Source organism: Rhopalosiphum maidis, chromosome 2, assembly GCF_003676215.2.
Source record: "Rhopalosiphum maidis isolate BTI-1 chromosome 2, ASM367621v3, whole genome shotgun sequence".
Lineage (NCBI taxonomy): Eukaryota > Metazoa > Arthropoda > Insecta > Hemiptera > Aphididae > Rhopalosiphum > Rhopalosiphum maidis.
This window is the reverse complement of record NC_040878.1, coordinates 13,154,593-13,163,289: the sequence shown is the minus strand read 5'-3', so window position 1 is coordinate 13,163,289 and position 8,697 is coordinate 13,154,593. Positions and strand designations below refer to the sequence as shown.

General features: G+C 24.7%; 1 protein-coding gene across 4 annotated transcripts in view; it reads left to right on the top strand.

Moving 5' to 3' along the window:
* Nucleotides 1-222: 222 nt before the first annotated feature.
* LOC113552971 overlaps nt 223-8,697 on the top strand; it is a 107,530-nt gene continuing 99,055 nt past the window's right edge. The window contains exon 1 of one of the 4 annotated variants that reach the window (XM_026956041.1): nt 223-395. The gene's annotated coding sequence lies outside the window, so the exon portion shown is untranslated. Of the gene's footprint in view, nt 400-8,697 lie in introns of all 4 variants that reach the window. The other 3 variants (XM_026956040.1, XM_026956038.1, XM_026956039.1) reach the window with 3 other exon arrangements.

Genomic DNA, 8,697 nt, shown 5'->3' with positions numbered 1-8,697 from the left:
TATTTATTTACATTTGCATTTAAAATATAGGTGGTGTTTTTTTATTATTTTTATTTTTTATTTTTTATTATTATCATTATTGTTTATTTATTTTTGTTCTTTCTAAGCGGATTATCGAAGTAGTGTAACGAGTTTCGGCCATCCCGGTGTGGCGTTGGCCTATGTACGTTTTACTGGCTACCGAGTAGTTGCCCCCCGCCCCGCACACGTACACCTATCACCGCAAACTACTACCACCACCGTCACTTCACTGCCCCGGTATATAAAAACGAGGGCTCTAAGCGTTTGCGCCAGGGACACACATACCGGTAGCGCATTTGTGTTCGAGTGAACTCGGCGAGCTGTACGCACACGGAACCACATCAGTCGTTCGCGGACTGCTCGAACTCCACGAGGTAAGTACGTGCACGCATTTCATTACACCATAATATGATACTGTATTATTACGAAAATACGCGCGAGAGAGCCGACTACCTATATACGTTATTATTATTATAACAATAGCATTATAATTGTTGGAATAATGTTGTGAGATGTTTGTCATGTCTGTACTTTTTTAATTAAATCATTTTTTTTTTTTTTTTTAATTCACTTATTTCTTATTATTATGATTTTGTCTTAACCGTGACTTTTTAACAATTTTCGGAAGTCGTGTCCACGTGAGAGTGACCGTTTCAGAATTTCGGGTTATCTGCAAGTATGTTTTGCTCGTAATATTTTCAAAAAAAAATAATTTCACTTGTTATACAAGTAGGACTCGTTCACGTTTTAAATGTATATACTCGTTTCATAGACCTACTGTGTATTCTTTTCGTGCTGACGGTTTAATACTCTGAGCGCGTCGTAATCCCAGTGAAATACCAGTGAACATATCATATTGATATATAATTTATTCTCGAAAAAAAATACTACGGGATAACAAAATTCTTCGTATATATTTTCATGAGCACAAAATAGAAAATTCTATCTTTAAACTGTCGCTTCATAGGTTCATAGGTATTAAAGTTCTAACAACGATTGAATATTTTGAGAAAATATATTCGAGATAATATGTCTCATATATTTTTTATAAAAAATATTATATTCCAACGATAAAGTTACGGTATTTCACGTTTTCGTATATTATTATAATTTCTTCGCTTTAATAATATTTTACAAAAACGATATACATAATTTTATCTCTAAAATATTTTGCTATTCAAAATTGACAAACTTTAGCTTCAGATATTTCAATAATCTTAATTTCACTTAGTGAGATTTTGCTATATTTTCGGTTGGATCGACAGAAGCATTATTTTATATATTATGTTTTATCTACAGAGTAATTTATCTAAAACTAAACTCTGAATATTACCTATTTAAGTATAAATATTTTTGAAAATATTTTTTTTTATATTTTAAATCTATTAAAAAAATGGCATTTGTGAAAAAAAATAGATTTTTATTATTTTCTAATCTTTTCTTTTGGTTTTATTTTTTTGAATGACAACATTCCGTTTTGATTTACTATTTTAAAGCAAAATATTTATTTTTGAATTTTTATTATGTTACAAATCGAATTCTGTTCAAGTCTTCTTTAATTAATTAAAAGAATAAAAAGCCTAGTTAAGCGATGTAATAGACTATTTTCATTTTTTTTTTTTTTGACTAGGTACAAGGGTACAAATTAAAATCTGAAATTACAAATTATATAAAAAAATATATTTCCAAAACATATACTTTTTGAAACAACAAATATTTATTATTAAAAGAATCACAACGTTTAGAGGATACAGGTAAAACGTCCTCTTAAAATGTTTGTATCGTTCACAAGACAATATGAATATTATATTACTAAGTGATTGTAAGTGCTAATGTTTTTTGATTATATGTGGAATAAAGAGTTTTCTATGTATACACATATTATTATCACGAGTATCTAAGAAATTTAAGTACATAAACATAATAATATATTAATATGTATAGTGTATATTACATCTCATAAATTATGTACACCGAATACTGTATTAGTAACAAGTAACAACTATTAGGTTCAAATAGAAACTAAACACCGTAATATTATGAGTTATAAAAGTAAATATTATTTGTTATAAATATTGCTTTTGTAAATTGGTATGTAGATAGTTTACAACTTGCATTAATTAATTAATAATTAATTATATTTTTACGGAACAAAAAGTTTTAACTTTATAATGCAGATAAACCATTTAAGTGAATAGTTCCATAGTTGCATTAAACACAGATGTTAATGTGAGTAAAATTGAACAGTTGGTGAATTTAAATACTGTAACTAAAAACTGGAAAAATTAAATTGTAAATAACAAAATATTTTGATTATGATGTGTCTAAAAATTATTAGTAAAAATATTTGGTGACAATTTAAAATAAATAGTTACTTGTTTGTTTGAATAACAACAATAATATAACAAATATTATTTGTTATAAACTGGAGTTGCGTAAATATTCTATTTCTATTTTTTTATTTTTAGTTTTCAAAATCATTTTAAAATATCTAGTTTTGACCTCCCAAAAAAACCAAATAAATTTGAAGAAACCACAAAAATAATAAAAACTCGTGTTATTATAAAACCTACATATTTATCACTCCATTCAGAAATTTAATTGTTAAAATGACTGGTTTGAAAAATAATAATAACAAATAAACAGCAAAAAAACTGTTTGTCATTGCTTAAAAAAATGTATTCTAGTAGTGGTGTTCTTTGCATGACTATAAGTCTATAAATATTAATTTAATATAGTTTACTTTATAACTTATCTTATCAAAAAAATAAAAACTTACATTATTATATAATATTGAATTTTAATGTATTATGTACCAGCATAAAATATAAATACATATACATATAATCGTACACATAATCATAGGCAAATTGTATTAGAATAATCTATAATACGTTCATAATACTACCTCGTATAAAACCATGTCTTATATTTATTAACTCGTCCGTACTTGTATACTTCGTTGTACATCAATATCAAAAGAATCTACTAAAGAAAAAATTGTTCATTTAACACGAAAGGAAAAACATATTTCTCTACATTGTTTAACTTTTTATTACGTACAAACCACATGGAAAACTAATTAAACGAGAAATATCAAGCGATTGGCTGTCATACAAAACACATGTTATAATACTATCGTACAGTTTATATATATCATGTACATTGTATTGGTAGTATAAGGTGTATGGCTTTTAAGATATGAAAAAAAAAACCTTAATCAAAATTTCGAAGCTTTGACGTTCACTCGTTATTGCCGTACCTATTTGTTTTCTGTTTTGATTTTTTTCCAAGTTTTATTATTAGAAAAATTATTAATTACGATAATCACATGACGTTCTGATGACATTGAATTGTTTTAAAATCCTACTAGAAATTGGTTTTATTATAACAGCATAAAATATTTCTACGATATTAAAAAATAATCATTTATTTATTGGTCAATATCTGTAATACATTAAGCCTTGTGTATAATATGTACATAATTATGCTTAAAAATATATAGCTAATATAGCTAGTTATGATTTTTTTACAAGTAAATTCGATTCGACAACATTTTATACAGTTGCCATAAAATGTATTCAATATTTTCTATGTATTAAAAACGCATTCAATATACACAGCGATGATATTAATTTTGAAAAGTATGAATAGTATAAAGAAAGAGCGCCTATACAAAAACAAATTTCATATATAATATATTCTGTAGTCTCTTAGAGTATCAAAGAATATCGAAAAAACGTGTTTTTTCTTTTCAGAAATGGTTTATTTTTTATTTTTCGAAGACTGATTGGTATGCTCAACACATAAATCTGTATTGTTTGTTATACATGTCCTATAAACGGTCTGCCGGAGGCTGTTTAAAACGGTTTTATTTTGTTATACAATATTTTATACAGAAGGTGATTCATCAAACATTGCTCATTCTCATTATTTCCTTTCAACATACTTGTATTTAAATTCTGATTTTTTAAAATTTGTAAGTAGTTATACTTAAAGATATTTTTTCAAATATTTGAGTCTGTTTATGCCATTTAATGAACATTTTTTGAAGAATTTTTTTTTAATCTTTGTGAATATAGATCAATATCTGAACGATTAATTAAGCTATTAATTAATATTTACAATAGATTTTATAATGCTAATAATTTCACGATAAATTATAATTAGTTTAAAATATATTGGGGCTTATGTGCTTATCAGTTCACACTAAAAAAAGACGGTTCTTTATGAAAAAAAAAATGTTAACATTGTTACAAGATCTTTCTAAATGTTTTAAAAAAAAAAAGTTGTCAAGTACATTTTCATTAAATATACTTAAAAATTATGAGAAAATAGAATTATTTTAATAAGTGCAATAACCAGTGAAAATAGTGAGTAACTATAGAATAATATAGAATCACCCTAAATATTATGTACTTTAAATTCATATTATTTACGAAATAAATTGATTGTAAAATCCACTCAGACTTGTATTGACGTTTGTTTTTATACACTATTATAAAAAAACTAACAATTCAAGACTTTGTGTACTTACCTATGATCTAAACAAAATTCTCAAGTTTCTTCATGAACAACTAAAACAAAGTGTTGAGGAATATAATTTATATGTTCAACCGAATGAAATTCCTTCATTACTGTATAAACATAAACGTATAGTATAATGTATGTACATATACGTGTTATCGGTAAATATTATAACGTATGTATCATTTTGAAATAACATAATTTTATAACGTTATAAATGCTACTTTCGATTTATCTGGTTCTCACTTTTTTTATCTTGTTATGGAATAATCATAAAAAAAAAAAAAAAATAATAAATAAATTTGTTCAGCTTCCAAGATAATATCTTAATATTATAATGCGACGTTGTTTCCTAAATTAAACTTACCCAATCATGTAAGTAATTTAAATTTGTCGTAGAATATATTTTACGAGTGATAATTCCCAACGTAAATTCCTTAGATTTTGGAATAATGTATATATAAGAATACCATTTTATACCTAGGTATCTATATTTTATAAAGCGTATATATTATGTATTACTTGTCCAAAATCAAATTTCTCATTAATTTTATTATTTGTCTAAAAAGATATCTATCATCATATTAAAATCATATTAAGTATTGTAAATTATCCAAACATGATTCTAATTGAACGAAAATTGACTCGATTACCAAGCTCTAAAAATTAATAATCTTATTGATTTAAACATTATTTAAGAAATTTGATTTTCGAAAAAAATGTGTTATTAATAAACAAATAAAGCTAAATTTATTAAATTGTTAGTTTAATGATTCGTAATTGTTGTAAAATTATAATATTATGATATTACACGAAAACACGGTGCAATAAAATATGCATACCAATAACAGTATTATTTATTATTATATTGTATATTATATTATATTATATCAATTACATTTTCAATCTTGTCACATGCAGTACTTATATCATACGTAAATACGTGATGAGAAATATTGAGCAAGGGGAGGTTGTTGTAGAGTTTTATCGACAAAAAATATAAAATATTCAAACTGGACATATCGTATTTTATCATTGTACTTAGGAAAACATAAGTTTTGAACGTGGAAACACTCTAATAAAATATAAAACATGGTAAAACGAATGTATACTATAATTTTATCTGTCTGCTGTCCAATATGTTAAATTTGACAAGCTGTATAGTACCTATAATGTTTTATTTTTAAGATTCTCTTTGAGTCGTAAATACTAAATTAAAATAACGTTTTTCAAATAATAATTCTTTTAGAGTTGAACAGAATTTTGTTCTATTTACTGTTTTATATGCTTTTATTTAAATGTATTTTGAACAAAATCGATTTTAATTACTTTTTTAAACATTTACGTGAACTATATTTTGGCTATCCATTAAAAAAAAATACCGTTAACAATTATCTATTAAAATATTTATAATAATAAATTAACAAAAGTTTAAAATGTCTAAATAATAAAATTATTGATAATATCGTATTATGAAAATGTTTAAATGTATACATTGAAACATGATCTATTTTTTTTTCCAATTGGTTTTATTTTATTGTAATTTAATTTCTTGTACGCGTATATAGTTTAAACTGTGTAGATATCACTCATGGTTCAAAAAAAAAAAAAAAAAAACGCAAACTATAGATAATAATTATTATTAAACCGTTATAACGCAGCACGTAGTGCATACTCGTATATATCTAATATTCTAATATTTACATAGAAATTACATTTGTTCGGGGACAGTAAAAAAAAAAAAAAAAACGTCAGGTATCGTGAAAATAGATGTATCGACGATTCAAGGAATAAGAAATATGTGTTTTGGAGTTATTGCACAAAGATCGTATAATATATTGGGATTGAAAATACGTAATTGAATGTAAACAAGGTTGCTCGCGAAGTTTTATTCTCCAAGAGTTAAGATTTAGATTGGCTAGGTAAACTATTTCACGGGGACGCCGAAGTGTGTTTGGTATAGTTTCCATGCAAACTTTCAAAGGTTAGAGCGAGTACCTACTGCTATAACATTGTGGCAAAAGGTAAATGGTTAGAAGTCACGTTTTCGTTCTTGATCATCAATTATCAGACCTTGTAATGTAATTGGAACGTAATGATTTATTTGACAGTATTGTTTGTGCCCACAAAGACAGAAAAAACAATATCTAAATTAAATTAAATGTCGATTTTTGGTAAATTTAATGCTTCAATGTATAGATATCAGATTTAACTTACGTGTAATAATTATTTCATCTGAAATTTTGACTCTAAAAAAAAAAAAATCGCAACAATAAGTTGATTTGCATTTTTTTTTTTTTTTGATTTCGTAATTTTTGATTTGAACGCATATACAATTTTTTATTCGAATTTCAACCTTATTTGGTTTTCTAACGTGCTACGTCTTTTTTCTATTTAAATTCTGTTGTGAATTGGTTTTTGATCGTCTGTTTTTTACGAGTATTTTCATTATTATTTATTTTTTGTGTTATGTGACGCGTAGAACATTTTATCTAACAGTCCAACAGAGCATGTAAGCGATAATAATAAAAGTTTTTATATTTATAGTAAAATACAAAAAAATAACAATTTTGAATGTATTTAAAACCGATATTGATAAATCGTAATAATATTCTCTCACTGATGTCCCATATGATTTGAACTATAAAAACTGGAGCGTATGGTTTATTGTTATTTGCTAGATAAAGCGTAAAACTAATTGTTTATTATATTTAACCAAATCGATAGTTATTTTGGGTGTAGATAAATAATAACTGCAGTGTATAATACGAGTGTTGAACATCTCAATATAATTCACTATGTTATACGAATACGATTGTTTCCATATTGTTTCACGAGTGATATCGATATTTGATTTTGTGAATTTTCTATATTAATCGTGCACTTGTTTACTGGTCCACTATAATATTATAGTGTTAAATGTAATATAATAATTATTTTTTTATAGCCATAAATAATATGAGAATTATTGATTTTTGCTTGTGATTAAAACCGGTTGGTTGGAGTTATAAATACTTTAAAATTTTGAATATTAATTTATAATTACCATGAGTTATAATACTACAATATAATGTTTATAGTAAAACGTTCCATAATATTATTATAGAATATCCGACAATGTCCCAAGAACGTTTAACCTCATACACACGTCTTTCAGTTCTATAAACTGCGATAATCTGCACACAATAATCGATAAGGATCGTTTTATTGAGATATTGGTTATCCACGTATAAGCTACGTCTCTCGTTCTATGCAGCGTATCCGGTGTGTTCTATTTTAATTAAATTATTTTTCAAAACGTGAGTGTTCTTATAAATCATCTTATTTTCAACTTTGGTTATATTACAATTACGTATTTGTTTACTGCAACTTTTGTAAATTTAATTTGTATTCTTAACAATAATCACATTTTTTAATTTTCATTGCACAAAAGCGTGACTCTTATAATTTTATATTTGTAAATATTTTAATAATCCTCTCGTTATTTTCTCAAGCTTATAATTACTTATTTTAAACATATTATAATAAGTATTATAAATATATTATATATATTACAGTTTGGAAACAAGAATGTATGTAATAAATGATAAAAAATAATTATAACTAAAAACTTTCAAGCGCAAGAAATGTAAAAGTTAATTGAAAATATGAGTAATAAAAACCTTTTTAGACTTTTAAGACTTAAAATAAAAATTCCGGTAAAAGTTTTCGTTGAAAGGTTTAGAACAAATATGTATATTATCTTAGTAAATATTTGAAAAAACAAAATAACTGTATTGTATTATTTACTTAATAAGTATATAGTATCGTCAGTATAGTTTTATGAATAACTTAAGTTAATATGATTCAATCCATAGTTTAATAAGTGTAATAAATGATTTACTAAAAATATTAATTTACAGTAGAAAAGATACTTGTCATTTTATAATTCACAGTACACACTTTGATTAGTACAAAAATCTTAAGAATCTGAAATCACGGGTTTTAAGTTTATTCAAAAATTTCAAAATCAAGGTTTTAATAAACTCATTAAAATTAATAATGGGTATAAACATCCTTGTTAAATCGTTTTATATTTTTATATTTTTTTTATAGAGTAACATATTTTAATATAAGGTTATAATGCCAAATTGAAATGTTTAAAAATTA